Source organism: Numenius arquata, chromosome 12, assembly GCF_964106895.1.
Source record: "Numenius arquata chromosome 12, bNumArq3.hap1.1, whole genome shotgun sequence".
NCBI lineage: Eukaryota > Metazoa > Chordata > Aves > Charadriiformes > Scolopacidae > Numenius > Numenius arquata.
This window is the reverse complement of record NC_133587.1, coordinates 730,962-745,845: the sequence shown is the minus strand read 5'-3', so window position 1 is coordinate 745,845 and position 14,884 is coordinate 730,962. Positions and strand designations below refer to the sequence as shown.

Sequence of the window (14,884 nt, the reverse complement as noted above, 5' to 3'; positions counted from 1 at the left end):
CCGCGCTCTCCCGCATCTCGGCTCCCCTCCCCCTGCGCTCCGGCCCCGCCAGCGGCTCCGCGGCGGGTGGGGCGAGCGGGCGCTCGCGGCACCCTGGGAGCGCGCCGGCCACGTGACCCCGCCCCGCCCCGCCCCGCCCCGCGCGCGCCCGCTTCGAACGGCCCCGCCGCGCGCGCGGGGGGGGACGGGGACGGACGGGACACGGGGACGGGGCCGGGGGCGGGGGGGGTGACGGGACACCGGGACGGGACACCGGGGCGGGGCGGGGGGGGGGGGGGACGGGACACCGATCCGGGGGGGGAGACGGGACACGGGAGCGGGGGGGGGGGACAGGACACCGGGCCGGGGGGGGAGACGGGACACGGGAGCGGGGGGGGGGACGGGACACCGGGCCGGGGGGGGAGACGGGACACGGGAGCGGGGGGGGGGGACGGGACACCGGGCCGGGGGCGCTGGCGGGAGCCGGGGTCGGCTGATGGATTGTGAACCGGCTTTAACGGGGCCGCCCCCGGGCGCCCCGCACCGCGCGTGACAAAGAGCTCCCGCAGAAGGGACCGCACCGAGCACCCGCGCGGGCAGACGTCTATATATACATGCGTGGACACATACATACATACAGCTATACACGCCTCTGTGCACACATCCCATCCGTACACACGTCTGTCCATCCATCCGTCTGTCCCTGTGTCCATCCATCCGTCCATCCATCCATCCATCCATCCCTGTGTTCATCCCTGTGTCCATCCATCCGTCCATCCATCCATCCATCCATCCCTGTGTTCATCCCTGTGTCCATCCATCCGTCCATCCATCCATCCGTCCACCCACACACCAATAAACACCCCCCCCCCACGTCTATACATCCATCCATCTGTCCTTCCGTCCATCTGTCCACCCACGCATCCGCACACACACCCATAAATACACCCCCCCCATCTATACATCCATCTATACGTTCCCCTGATGGGCTCTGAAGGCCGCCACGCCCGCAGAGGCCGCTGTGCGGGGATGAACCGCTGTCACTGCGGGGGTTCCCGGGCGAAGGCGTCCCCTCCGGGACCCCAGGGCCGGTGAGCGCCCCGCGAGCCGCGGGGGCGGCGGGGGACACGCTGAGGCACGTGTGGCGCTACCGGCCACCTCACCCCGTTTCCTGCGCCACCATTTCCTTCCGGAGCCCCGCTCTCCCCATCACCCGCAGCGCGGCGGGGGGGCTGGCGCCTCGCTCCTGTGAGACCCCCTCCCCAAAACACAGGGACGGCTCTTCCCCGCCCCCCGAGCGACACGGCCTTCACCAGACATAAAGTATTTATCCTCATTTGCAAAATTCAGTCACCTATAACACCATTCCCATGAACACGCCTTCTTATGTCATCCAGTTACTATATTTAGAACCACCTACAGTAAAATAATTATGCGACAGAGCAAACAACCAGAAGGTCACGGTTCGTGTCACCAGATCCACCTGCCCTGCTGCCCCCGCCGAGGGAGGGCGCCCCTCGGGAGACACGGGCAACACCGCCACCAGATCTCAGTCCTTGAGGATTTATTGGCGCTTTTTGTCTATTTTTAAACGTCACAACTTTGGGGTGCACAGAGCCTGGGAGCTTGGGAGGCGGTGGGGAGACTCCCGCTGACTCCTCCGGGGGCGGTTTCACAAGGTCTGAGGGAGACTTGGCTCAGCAAGAGCAACGCCCGGGCTCACCTGAGGCAACGGCCGCAACCGCTCCATGTGTCCGTTACGGGTCTTTTATGTATTTGTATTGTTTCCATGTAATATACATTATTCAAATACATTTAACTGTGGTGTTTATGAGGTACACAGGAATCAAGAAAGCAGAATTCAGACTGAAAATTATGAAACTCGCAGCAGTTTTACGTCCGCAGGTACGAAGAGAATGCAGAAAGGCCGGTACCGGCCACCTCGGACACAGGGAATCTGCCCCAGGCTCCCGGCGCTGCCCCCCCGGCCCCCAGCGGGGGAAAGGCAGCCCATCCCCACACCGTTCACCAAGGAACACACCAACAAGATTAAAATTACTGCTGGAGATACACAAAAGGCCAAAACCTCGGTGAAGGGTGTGCGGCATTAGCATAGGGACATCCGCCGAGGAGGGCGTCACTGCCGTGTGACGGCCCCGGTCCAGTCCCAAAGGAAACGGGGATGGGCCCAGTGAGGGTCCAACGGGGCTCTGCCCCCCCGGTACGGACACCGGCGCCTCTGCCTCTGGGCTGAGCAAAGCTCTGGGGAGCTGGAATGGGAAAACACGCTCGGCTGAGTCACGGAGCGCCCCGATACTCACCACGGCGTGAGGAACCAGCTCCTTCAGTGACAAGCATCAAAAGCTACAGAAAACAAAAAGAAAACTCCCAAATTGTTAAATCTATCAGCAATTGCAGACTTTTTTGTCTTTCTGAAATAAGACAGGGCACAAGGCATCAGGCAACAACCGCGTTTCACAAAGCCAGGGAAGCGCCGCGGGGTTTTGCTGGAGTTGTCCCGAGGAGCAGAGCGAGCACAACCACCCCATGGCTGCTCTCCCACACCGCCTCGCGCCCGCGGGGCTGGAGCTGCCACCAAGGCAACGTGCTGCTTGGGAAAATGCGAGGACACCCCTCAGCACCCCTCATCATCCTCAGCACCCCTCAGCATCCCTCATCATCCTCAGCACCCCTCATCATCCTCAGCATCCCTCATCATCCTCAGCACCCCTCAGCATCCTCAGCATCCCTCATCATCCTCAGCACCCCTCAGCATCCTCAGCATCCCTCAGCACCCCTCAGCATCCCTGAGCAGCCGGACCCAAACAGCAGTGCGGCTCTCGAGGGGGTGGCAGCCCCCCCAGCCTCCTCGGCTCCTGCCACGGCGGAGGAGACGCTGCAGAGAGGACACAATCTGTAGCTCAAAAAGTAAAAGCGATGGTGGTGACCTAACCGTGCCGTTTCCTTCATTTCTGGTTATAGGAAATAGCCTATTTTCAGCAAGTCTTTTTCATGGAAGGGTAGAGAGCCCAATTCATCTGGGGAACACGTGAAACAAACGCTTCTTGCAGCAACACCTTTATCTCTGATTTACTTTAGACTCTTTCCACTTGAAAACCTCGGCCGTAAACTTTGTAACGTTCCTCTCTGGGATATCGGGACGGACCCAAAGAGAGCCAGCCTTCAGCGTGTGGAAGAAACCCACAAACCCACCAGAAAAATGCTCTCTGACCTAGAGCTGCCGAGGCGCGGGTCAGCGCCCACCGACCCACGGGGCACCTCCCTGCAACCCCCAAAATGCAGCTGCAGCCACGCGTCGCCGTTATCCCCCCCCATGTCTCCCACCCCAGGACCCCCCCACTCCCTCCCCTGGGCCGGGGCCGGCACCCACCCCAGGGTGAACTCCACGGGGAAGAGGGTTTTAGTCTTTTCACCGAGCGTCTGCGACCCCGAAGTTCCCCCACAGCTCGACACACACTATTGTACAATAACGTCTATACCTTGTTTTTTGTTGGTTTGGTTTTTTTCTTAAAAAAAAAAGTCTACGCATTCTTCTCCACTCTGTGATTCACTTTAGATTTATTATCTTTGTATATCTTTGTAAGAAATGAAGACTTTTCAGGTACTTTTTATTTTTTCTTGCTAAGGTTTTCAAGGGATTTAAGGTACCGGAAAAAATAAACAGTGAGTGAATTTATATAACAAAGGTGCAGAAGAAGTTCCCTCTGTGCATACCACCTTTGAGGATTAAAATCTTACGCAGAAATAAGAAGTAGCTGTGATTTTTTATGTTTTTTTTTTTTTTTTAAGGAGCCTACCTTACCCAAGGCACCATTTTGCTGTTCCTACAAACTCCCAGTGCTGTGGCTGAGCATTTTGAACAGACTTCCCTCTTTGAAAAGCAGGGATTATCTCCGGGACAGATTGACTCTTTCAGTTAAAGGACATTTTTTAATTTCACACACTGTCCATGTTCGCGTACTGACACCACTCCGGTTTGAAGCCTGTTACATTTTTTAGCTCTAGAAACAGAAGGGGCTTCATCCCGGGCCCCAGAAGTGACGGGTGGCTGAGAATCAGACCCAGCAATCTCAATGTATTTAATCCCCAGTAACTTCGTCTTCCGGTTAGTTACAGATGAGGGTTAATTAAGGTTCAGATTTAGCCTCAGGTGAGTGTTTTTTCACCTGCTCTGAGCACCACCGGCTGCGGGGGCCGCTCTGCCGCCCGCGCTCCCCGTCGGTGGAGCTGCCCCCGCCGGCTCTAACCCTGCAAATCCTTTGGACTCTTGGAGGGACCAAACTCGGTGATAAAACCAGGGACGGTTTCAAAGTCTCCAAGTTACCCTTTGACCTGCTGAACAAGGAACCCTTGAGTAATCTCAAGCCCGTTTAAAGGAGAAACAAACAAATTAAAGCCAAACAATAATCTCAAAAGGAAAAACAAAGCAAACCCATCGGAATGGGAGCGGGAATCCAATGTGGGGTTTTCTTCCCCACCTTGGCTCTGGCTGCTGTTTCCTTTGCAGCAGCCACAACAAAAATCACTTTAAAAAGCATTAAAAGGTAAACAAGGTGGGAAATTAAGCCAGTATCAATCAAGCCCGGGGTGGGGGGGGGCAAAGCAGCGTCGCCGAGAACAGGAGGGGTTTGTGTGTGGTGTGGGACGGAGGGAGCCCATCCCAACGCCACGGAACCAGCATCACGGGGAAGAAATTAATGCACAACTAATGTCTGCAATAAAGAACAAACACAAAACACTTAACTACAGATACTCCAAAACAAACAGTATGAAAAGGAGATACTTCCCTCTCTGGCAAAGCAGAAGAATTTTTCCATACAGAAATTCTAAACTTGAGAGGGATTTTTGTTTTGTTTTTAAATAAAAACAAGCCCAAAGTCTACTAATAGAATTTACCAAGACCTTCCTTTAAACCGAACAAAAAAAAAACAACAACTTGCCTCCCTCCTTTCACTTCGAAGCTTTTCCTCAGAAACATTAAAAGAGACTTTAAGGAACTCGTGGGATTATGGAAATAAAACACCGAGTAAGAGCTTTTCGCCCAGTAGCTTTTCTTATTTTCTTGCAGGTTTTTTTCCTGATACTCCTTCTCGCTCCTCACGCTTTCTGCACTGCACTTCATTAAAAAAAGCCCTCTTATGTAAGAGGAGCAGCAGCACATCCCAGCTCTCCGCAGACTCATGTGGAATGCCGATTACAAAAAATAAGTTGGAACAAGTCTTTTCTCAGATTTAGTTTCAATATTTGTCAACATTCACTGCAGACCTACCCCCGCCTGCAGACTCTCTTACACAGATTTATTCTGCTTTAATCCTCGTTAAGTTTGGGTCACAAAGCCCAGGGAGGCGCCGTGGCAGAGGCTCCTGCACGGGAGCACAAAGCGGGAGCAGCGCAAGGATCCTGCCCCGTCCCCGTCCCCGTCCCCGCGCTAATGGCATTAATCACTGACACTGCACTCGCGTTCTATGGCGCGTAACAGGAAGGGGAATAAGAGGATTGTTAAAATAGTTCTTGCTAAGTTGTCACACAGGTTTTAATGTGCTGTAAACATTCCTCTCCTTCTTTTACATTTTTTTAAATAGAACGACATTCAGGCTTTCATGCTCAAAATAACTTTACATTTCAGTGCTAGCGAACCACGCTACTCCCGATACCAGGAGCCATTACTGGAGACCATCTGCAAGGAAAACAGAACTGTGATTTTGCTCCTCGGGCTCTGCACTGCTGAAGGCCTGAACATGTCCCCTTTCAGGCAGGGTATTTTCTCCCATCTTTTTCTTTAGATGGAAAAACTTTAAGCTTAGATCCTAAAATTACATACAGACACAATTATAGAATAGGGGTCTTTTGTACCCCATTTTTCCTGGAAGAATCTGGCTGTCTGGCAAACTAACAGCATCATTACTTCTTAAGTGCCTTGATGTTAACTCAGAGTGCCCCACACACCCTAGGGCAGCTGCAGAATTTAGACCCTTTCCCAGTGCTCCAAATAAGTCTTTCTGGTGGGTTTTTGGTTTTGGGGTTTTTTTGGTAGATTTTAGAAATATATATGACACAATCGATTATCTCAAAGCCTTTAGGTGTGCAGTGAGAGCTTTCCCTTGGTGCTCTGTCTCAGCCAAAGCCGGGAGAGCCATCCATCGCCCAGGCTGTGGGATCCGGGCAGGCGTCGGGGTCTGGACCCAGCCCCAGCCCGGGTCAGAACCTCCGGTCCCACGCTGGGGTTTTGCCTCTGCCTTCAGAAAACCAGCCGAGGTGCAGGATTATCCCCTCCCACGGCCCCAGCCCGGGGGGATGCTCACAAAGCGTCAGCGGGGCCGAGGCGGGCGCGGGGACCACCGAGGGAAGGGGATGCGGGAGACCTGGCCCCCGGCAGGCGTTCGATCCAGCCGGGAGCCGAGCCTGACCTTGGACGAGCCACTTCCCCTTTCTGTGCCTCTTTTCCCAACGATCTTTTATCTGCCTCTCTCATATAGGTTGGGAGCTGTTTACTTCCGACATGTCTGCACAGCATCGAGCAGGGAGCCCTCATCTCGCTGCTGACCTTTAAGCCCTTCTGCTACACGTTTCATCATAAAATAATTATTCAAAAAGGAAGCGATTTCTTTAATAGTCTGCCTTCCTTTTCTTAACACCTCTTCAATTCAGACATTCTCAGCAACATCAGATGAAAAAATAGGCTCTGTTCAAAATCTTAACACTGTTTTTCTTAAATGAAAATGCTGAGAAAGCTGCTAGTATTCTTTGGAGCCCTTCTCCCACAAGCCCTCCAGCAAAACCAGGGGAAGCTGGAATCAGCACGCTCGCTACAGTCAAAGCACCAGACAAAGATACTTTTTATTTTGAAAACAGAAAAAAAAAAAAAAAATGCCTGCACACCTCTCAATCTCCCCTCGCACGGCGCAAAGCAGCAAGCGGGGCAGGAGCCCGCTGCCGCCTTCTCTCGCAGGTCACCTCCGGGTTTGCTTTGTGCTCCCTGGTGTTACAACCACCAATTTGTTTTTCCATTGCCCCGCGCACGCTCTCTCTCGTCTGAGAGTGACCCTTCGCTCCTGAAGCAACGGCCTCGCTGCAGCTCCGTCCAGGCTCTGCAAACAGCCCAAGGGGGGGCTGAGCCCGGTCCTGGGGCCAGGACCCCACCTGTAAGGGCTTGGCTGGAGACCCTCCTGCCCCCAGCGTGGGCAGGGACCTGGGGACGCTGCGAGGGCTGGGGACCCAACCGCTGCCACCCCCCTGCCACCAGCACCACCTCCTTCCAGCCCGGCTCCTCCACCAGCCCCACGGACCACAAGCGAGGGGTAACCCCCCCAGGGCAACAGCACGGGGACCCCTGTCCCAGCGCCCGGCACGGTGGGCACGGGAAGACGCTGAGTCCCGCCTGGCACCGGCAATCCCAGCCAGAGGCAGGGCTGCGCTTCACACCCTGTATACAAAATACACAGCCCAACATTATCCTGAGAGATTCTCTCTCTGACTGGGTGTTCCTGAGGGATGCAGGTACGGACTCCGTACGTGGGAGAGCTAAGGAGGATTTGTCCAAGGGACTACTTCCAGAGGAAGTGCTGGGCAGCCACATTATTTGTTTTGTTTAAAATGATTTCAGGCTTGATAATGTCTCTTTATCAAAACTACACATGTGCTGAGCACGCTCAGTGCTGTGTGTTGTGAGGCGCACAGGAAGGGGTGGATTTAATTTATTTCTTTATTATGAATATCGTGGTGCTGTAAGGAGAATCCTGGCTGACAGCGTGAAATAAAGCCAAACTTTCAGAGGATATTCTGGGGCCTGAAGTTCCTGTGCTGCCTTCTCGAATTCAGTCTTAAATTCTGTATCTCTAATCCTCTGTCTGGACCATCTCATGAATGGACATGTGTATTGTCACAGAGCTGAGCAAGTACCTCATAACATTTGCCATTAATATCCATTTGAAAGAAAAATGGAGTTTAAGCTTCCTGTTTTTGCTTTCCTTGAGTGAGGAAACTAGCGGGGGAGTTTATAAATTCACAGTTCTGGCAGGCCAAAGGGACCAAGGCGATGGTGACACGCCAAAAATAGCTCTCCCATCAAAATGATAACCCTGATTTATTTTGTGAACACCACTTGGCTATAAGGTTTATTTACATTTATTTGGCATCATACCCTCCGTGGTGGATCAAAGCATTTGTGCTGCTGAAGAGACTCCGTACCCAGCTGAGCAACGACGGCCACAAAGCAGAAACAGAGCCACCGCCACCGACCAGCTTTCAGCCGAGAAATAAGTCATTCTTTTCCACGCTAAAAGCTGGCTTGGAGGGAAAGGGGGTTAGAAAGAGTGAACTTCAGAACCTATGAAGAGCCTATGTGTGTGCTTAGTACCGTTTAAAAGCAAAGTGACAAAGGCAAAGAAATTCCTTGTCTAGGGATGAACGGAGGAATCCCCATTACCAGAGAGCTGAAACCAAGGAATCACTTTGTGATGAAGTGAAGGACGTGAGGCGCTGAAGCTGCGCTTCCACTGGCTGAGACAACCGACGGCAGGATCTCACTGCCCCAAAGAGTGTCCTACACGAGGTCTCTTTAAAGAAGCATCGATGAGAAACCTGTGAGCAGGAGCACACGGCTCAGGTGAGAGGTGGTGGAAGCCCATCGACCCGCTGGCTGGATCCCAACGCTCAGAACTGCTCTGTGTGGGAGGAGGACGAGGCACGACACGACAGCAACAACCTACCACCACCTGAGACCTCCCGCCCCACTAGCAGTTATGGAATTGTTACAGTCTCTTAATACCTGAGAAAGAAATCTTTTTATTGCATCAACTTCTCATGTCTAGACAGATAGACATCATGAATGAATCACCACTGACTGGCTTTGAAGACCCGAGCTGGAGAGCGCTCCACGGTGTAAGCCATTATCTGGACACATCAACACTCAAGGAACAATTTTCTGGAGACAGTTCTTTCGGTACATTGCCCCAGGGAATATTGGCTGTGAGAAACTCTGGCTTTCCAGCAGTATCCGTAAAGGACTACAAAAGAAAGCAATACAGGCTCAGCAGAGGAACCTCTTAATCATAGAGACCTAAGTCTTAAAAAAAAAACCCACCTCCAAAAAAAAAACCATAAAAAAGCTAACAAAACCACATAAGCAAGGAACAAATACATGGAAAAAGCCAAACAGGCTTGAATTCACCTCTAGGCCCAATTATGCCATTTCTAGCACCAATGAGTCTGCCTCTGCTATCCCTGGAAAGCTTTGCTTCTTTGCGAGAGAGCGTCTCCTTCCTAAATGACTTGAACTCCTCTTCTGCCCCTTTGCTTTGGTTTCAAAAGTTCTTGGTTTTGTTCCTTTCCCAAACTGCAATCAGTTGCCTGAAAACTGGTCACCCTCTTAGGAAATCCCGTTCCTCAGTTATTCCGAATGATTCCCAGCTCTCCCGCTTGTCCTCTTGGAGGTGCTCCTCTCCTGGGCAAGGACCCGGACACCTCCAGCCTGTTCTCTGGTTCAGCACAGACATCACTGCGCGGGGCGAAGGATTCCGTGAAGGTTACGGTGTTCTCAAAAACTGTGTTCTCAAAACCACAGTTTGACTCACATATGCCCCCAAACAATCGTACATTAGCAATTATAATGATCTTTAATTAAAAAAAGAAATATGTTGCTGTTCTTTCAGATAAGGATCTATAGAAATACTTGTATAGGTGCCATGAAAGTCTATTTTTCAAACTGCATTTCAGTGAGGGAATATTTAACTACCTTACCTACATTACTTGAATCCTACTCTAAAATGAACCTCTTTGAAGTTTTCTTATTAAAAAAGCTTTAAAAAGTAAGCAGTTTGAATTATTTTTCTATGCACCATATAATCTTCTTAAGTAGTAAAAAGTTAACTTCAGCTCAAGTCATTCCACTTGGAAAAAGGCGACGAGAGAAGCAGTAGATTCATGCATCTCGCCCTACATTTTCTCTAAATGCAACATCTAACCCCCGATTGTTATAATTTTTCATGGTAAAGCTTTCTGAGTGTTTATAGCCAACAGACTTTGGCTTTTATACTGGAAAGTCTGTTATATAAATGTCATTCTCATTTATATCCTCAGTTATAACAAAGTCATTAATGCAGCCGATTCCTAAGAAACCTTATATTTTAGCAACTTGTCCCAGCTCTGGTGCTCCATAAACCAAACAGGTCTAACGCAGAGCGTAAGAAAATCATCCCTTGGAGATGCTACATTTTTTGAACCGGGGTTAGAAGCTAAATTCACACACTATTCTTGATATTCTTCAGCAGTTGTCAGAGTGTTATATTTTATTTCAAGAGAGCCACGACCACCTAACTACATTCTGCAGAGCGTAGTTATGGAGTGTTTAGTACTGACGGAGTGAAGACGTGACGCTGGGTTGCAGCTCGGAGCCTGAGGTCCCACAAGACAAGGATTTGGGACTGGATGCCACAGCACTGAAATTGCTCTTCAGAGATTCTATCGCTGTTGAAACCAGAATCCAAAAAACCTCCCCTCCTGGTTTTTAATCCTGCTCAAACCCAAATACTGGAAGCAGGTTGAGATCTATGAACTAACAGATCTGGCCCCTTGCCATGTGCCCTATTAAGATGCCACATTTAGCTCCTCATTCCCTAATACTCCGGCATTTAACCTGTTCCCTCCAGCCCTTTCATCCACTTCCAGCACACTACTAACCAACACAGCTTTCGCCCTTCTATTTCTTTATTCCACTTCTCTGAGCTGTTTTACATCCAATTAGTGCTGCTGTCCCCTGGCACTGGGGAAAGTGACTGTTAACTTGTGCTCCCTCTACTGTCTGACGGGCTTTGCAGCAACAGCCATATATCGCGAGGAAACAGCAATTTCTTCTCGGCAGAAAGGTCTGTTACTTACTATAGTGGGAAAAGGTACTCTCTTACATTTATGAAAATGCATACTTAGAGTATTAAGGTCCTGAACAGACAGACCCTCAACTAGCATATCACTTACCCAGAACTCCATCAGCTACGGGCCTTCTGTCCTGCTCTCCTGGGACTGCCCAGCGTGAAGCAATGGAGCCTCATGAAGCAGCTCCGGCAGCTGGGATAAAACACTTCACAACAGCCAACCAGCAAAACTCCCATCAAAATCAATGTAAGCCACAAATACTTTCGTTCCTCCCTCTCTTACAGGCCAGGCCCTTTCAGACCAGACAAGTCCTCGACAAGAGAACAGGAGGCTGAGTTCCAAGTTCTGACCCAGGGATTGTGCTGTGCTTAGTTAGACCCATGGCTTCACTTGACATGGCCCCTCACTCCTTATTTGTTGTGGAAAAAGCATCTTTGTGTCTTACACTGCTGTTAAGCATCCGTAAAGTTGGGAGTAGGAACAGGTAAAGACCTGGTGACCCTTCTGTGATTCCTTTCCACGAACATGGATGTTTCCCCCTGCTTTTCTCAAGACAGATGAAAGCGGTGAAGGCAACTCTGAATTACAATTAGAAGCTCCTATCGAGGACTATGAAGCATGGAACAGAGAACGAGCCTTGCAGCTGGCACCGTCGGCAGATCCAATAGTGAAGCACCACAGCTACTTTCTGCTGGAGTGCCCCGTCTGTGGTTGGACATGGCTCATGCTGATGGAGACCAGCAAGCGGTGACCTCTCAGAACAGTGGGGATCATCAACTGAACAAATGATACCACACACCTGTGTTTTTTTCAGATGTGATCTGACCAAGGGGCCACCGTGGGTGTGCAGAACAAATGACATGCACAGACACCATTGGTCTGCTTGTCCAGCCTCCCAGGTGAGAAGGCCAAATGGATGCTGGACACATCCTGAAGGCATCTGATTCATCGTGCATATGGTACACGAAGACTGCCTTCATATTTACACACGATGCCATACAAAGGTAACATCTGTGGAGAGAATGAAACAAACCCCAAAAACACCAAGCAGTGAAACCTCTTCTCACTATTCTTGAAGGACCTCTTGAGTGGCTTGCACGCAAAGCAAAGAGGTAAGGAACTCATGCCAGAGTCCCTGGAGAGGTGCAGGGGAGAGCACCCGTAGGGAGAGAAGACAGCTTCACCAGAGGGGATAGCTGAACTACACTACCCACCTTCGATTCCTGGCCATTCCTCACGGGAAGTGGGACAGCCAGCTCCTAAAGATCAGCTGTGATTTCCCCATTACGTGGTCCTGACACTGCCACGGGACCTGCCTCCCCATTGGCCATTCAGCAGCAAAGAGCATTTACTGATATTTAACAATGCAGGGGTCGGCAGACCTGACTATTGACTCAACAGAGAACAGACTGGGTGCAGACCTTTGAAAGAAATGATCAACAGATTATGCTGTGCATTAAAAAAAAAGGAAATATTTTATTTATTTTAAGAGACAAGCATGCCAGAATAAAATGGATGAAGTGGAAGATACCTTCATGCTGTCTTTAGAAAAGACAATTTTGGTTGATTACTTTCAGAAATATTTAATTAACATTTAGGATATTATGGATTAAGTGAAAGGTTTACACTGGATTCTGTCTGAAACGTCTAAAAAATAAGCCTTTAACTCATTGTTTATGTTGGCAGGTAACCTGGCTGAGTATAAAAGCCAAAGGCATGATTGACTACCTCACATATTTTACAACTGTTACAGTAAATAGGTATTTCAGAATTTACATACTTACAGAAGAATCCTTAAATAGACTTTCTTATGGGTCTTAAACCAAACATACTTTAGGACGTTATTTCCTGTTTTGTTACTGTATTTAACTATACTTTAAGAATTGAATCTACTTTTCCTTAAACAAAGATCCAGAAATTTAACTTTAAGAGTATGAAGATCACAGAAATCTATCTTGTTGTTTTTAATGCACTGAATCTTTATGAAAACCAAAGCAGAGAACACTTACTAACACATTAGTAGTGTGAGCATATTTAGCCCTTAGACACAAAAGGCACGTGTGCATATTGCCCAGGATGGAAAACTTCTGCAAGTAAATTTCAAATAATAATTAAATCCCAGTTGACAGATTCGTTATGCTTGTTACTTTCTTCTGCCTGCTTTTAGATACTGAACAAGGTGCTACTGACATTAATTTCCCTCTACTTCCTCTAGCATTGTGTGGGGCAAATTCACAGTGCGAATTCACGCAAAAGCAGGCAAACTGCCTTTTATTTAGAGTATTTAATATTCATCACCAACTTTCAGCGTTGACCAGCAGCCTTCCTACTGCCTGCAGCTGAATCGCGTATCAAACCTGGCACTGTGACCCCCTCACAGTTAGAGGAGTGAGATGGCTTTTAAATAACCTGTTATGGGTTTTGGTGCTGGGGTTTCCCACGTTCCCAGCTGCAAAGCGCCCGTCCCAGCGCTGCTCAACGCCCCGGGGGTCTTGGGGGGTGGCCAGCCCATCGCAGACGCCACTGACGCTCCTTAATCCCTCACTGGGGCTCTGCAACAGCTTTAGAACTTACTGTGTCTCAGCAAGAACATCGGTGTCCCTCCTCCTCCCCCCGGCTGCTCGGCTGCACTCTTCAGTTACAGATGGGGAACAGAGCCTGCTCCTACCGTGCGGGAAAAAGAGGATACAGTGAGGATAAGCCCTTGGCAGCGAAAGGAATCTCCCCAGCACTTACTTCCAAAGCTGGTTGGAGCTGGAGGAGTCGGTGGTGTCCTGCAGGAGCCCGTTTCTGCGGCAAACTGAAGAATCGTGCTGTAATCAGCAGTCAGGCACGGCCTCTGCTTTCATTTGATACACTTGAAGGTACTCACAGTTCTGGGAACTAAATTCAGCTTGTTAAACAAACCCTTTTTTCTGCAGTTAGTTCTGAAATGTGTGATACACTCCTTCATACATGAGCCTTGGGAAGGAACCAGGTTTAGCTGATACTCGGGATGGCTGGGCTGGTGAAATCCCTTGGGGAACAGTTTTCAAAAGCAGCTGGAGACCAGATTTCAAGAGGTACCTTTGTATCTAAAGGCACAGGTAGAGCTCCGAAAGGGCTCCCGGATCTGCCATTCCTACCACAGGATTTCAAAAGTAATCCCATTAGGAACTTTGCTGCATTTTTAGGCAACTGAATTCCTGTAACTACTCCACGTTATATGACTTAGAATCTACATTTTCTCTTTAAAAGATGGTGTGAGCGACCCAGAAACGCAAGGTTGCAATGGCACCGTTGCTGTGGGAGCACGAGTCCCCAGTCCCCATGTGGCCACCAACTGAGCAGGGTGGCCACCGTCCCTGGAGCAGTTCTTCAGGCTTTCCAGCCCTTCACCTGGGTTCCCGGGGCGAGGCTGAGTGTCTGACGGCTCCTCCTTCCCTTTCTGCATTTCACATGAGCACCCACAAACGGGCCCTCGGGAAGACATCCCGCTGGGAAGCTCAGGTGCCACACACACCCCACATTAATGCACAGCAAATGCTAATGCTGTAAATCTAACGTATCTAAACAGAAAAGCACCTGCCAGCAGGCACAGACACCTCATCGTTATTTCAAAGAACTATTTCTGAACGTTCGCTGATCGCAGTTGGGATTCTGTTGGTTATTCAGCTTTTCACTTCCCTTTTTTGTATCTAGAACTAACACTTCAACGTGAACCCCTCTGAACAGTAAGCTGTGCCCTCCTCTCCCCAAACCATCGCTGCAAATCTAACTAACGGAGTGCAGAATACAGCTTGTGGTGCATGGGTACTTTTGTGCTTCCCAGGACCCGATTCTAATAAAAATTATACATCTGTGATTATATCTGAACTTGAAATAAGGACCTCCCCACAACAGCACGCACGCAGAGTCCATCTGGAGGGGACTCGGTGCTCCCTCAGCCACGCAGGGAGCACACACCGACCGTCACGCCCAGCCCAGATTTCTGTTAATTCTACAGAAATCTGCTTTATTTAGTAGTATTCTTCAG

General features: G+C 50.0%; 1 protein-coding gene across 1 annotated transcript in view; it reads right to left on the bottom strand.

The window, feature by feature from the left end:
• Positions 1 to 14,884, bottom strand: part of GNAS (GNAS complex locus) — a 122,780-nt gene that overhangs the window by 75,174 nt on the left and 32,722 nt on the right. The window lies entirely within an intron of this gene.